A 1,536-nucleotide genomic window follows, 5' to 3' on the forward strand; every position below is an offset into this window, starting at 1 on the left:
TGAAAGAAGAGCTAATAACAGAAGTGAATATTACATATATTTGCTCCTATTTTCAAAGTCTGTAGGTTGCATTATGTCTTCTATTCTATCTACCACATGAATACTCCAGTGAAACTGCACTCTATCACAAACAATTGAGACAGTAAAGCAGTAAAGATGCATATTGACAGTTCATGAGGTGATTGCTGATCTGGCCGAAGCAGCTTTTGCCCTATGCTGTCCTGGGAAACAGCTTCTAATCTATTCTTGTTAAAAATACTTACACATGTTCTTATCGTGGTGGTGGGTCGTGTCACAAATGATAACATCTCATATTGGGAGGTGCTCTTATACATTTATAACATCCCCCATTACCTCGTTGCTGTTATAAGTCATAACATCTCCTATAGAGGGTTCTATTACAAAATTATAATCCATCTCCTATCTGGGGGTGGTACTGTTTCAGATTATACTATCTCCTATTGGGGGAAGCTGTTATAGATTATAACATCTTTAGTCTGGAGTATGCTATTGTAGATTATAAAATCTCCTATCTACAGTCTGCTCTAATGGATAATAATAATCTCGCCTATCAGGATTAGAACTGTATCAGAGACTACACACTGACAAATAGTTGTTTCATGATTTATCCTTCCCTTTTAAACGCAGACTTATCGGATGCAATAATATAGATGTATAAGTACTCTTCTGGCCATGATTCTCCACGTGTACATTATGTTTCCATTTATCCTTTTTTCAGGTTTCATTAAAATTGATCATGTTGTAGATATTCATAATGCTGGGGACATTTGCTGTGAAGCAGATGGTTCATTTCAGCATAGAAATCTAGCATTCATACTTCGTATCCTAGCAATAATGCAGTTCTTCATAAACAAATAAGCATGCAGAGAAACACTGCATTACCACTTCCTTCCATAGCTTATTTTTATACCTTCTGCCTCACATTACATTCCTTTGCAAGAATGATACGAGTCAGCCATAAACAACAATTAAACCTTCCATGAGAAAAGGCCAGAATTTAAATGTGCAAAAAACAGATTGCTTAGCTTTCTTCTGCAGCCCAGAATACTTTAGGCTTCTTCTTATTTAAGTTGATGGCAGCATATTCTACTTGTTAAATACTGGAATGTTTTATTAGTGACCCCACAGAGAATCACTGTAAGCTAATTATACAAGAAGAACAAGAAAGTAAAAAAAAAAAAAAAGAAAATTAAGACTTGATGATTATGGGTCCCTGCCCCCCCCCCCAAAAAAAAAAACTCCTTCCATCCTTGCTCACTTACTAAACAGATTGATAACCATTGAAGACTATCATTTTTGGAAAACCATTGTGCAAGTAAATTTAAAAAATGCTAGGGATTGTAGAATCAAAATGAACTATAGATAAGGAACTAAAGTGTCTGTGAGTATGTGATTGAAGAGAGAAAAATATATGCTCATACACATATAATCAAATGCTAAAAGAATACAATACAACGCAAGATTTTAAAGTGCGTAATCTTCTGAACTAAGAATTACTACATTACGAGTGCACAA

Source organism: Protopterus annectens, chromosome 7.part0, assembly GCF_019279795.1.
Source record: "Protopterus annectens isolate FY-2018-M chromosome 7.part0, PAN1.0, whole genome shotgun sequence".
NCBI lineage: Eukaryota > Metazoa > Chordata > Ceratodontiformes > Protopteridae > Protopterus > Protopterus annectens.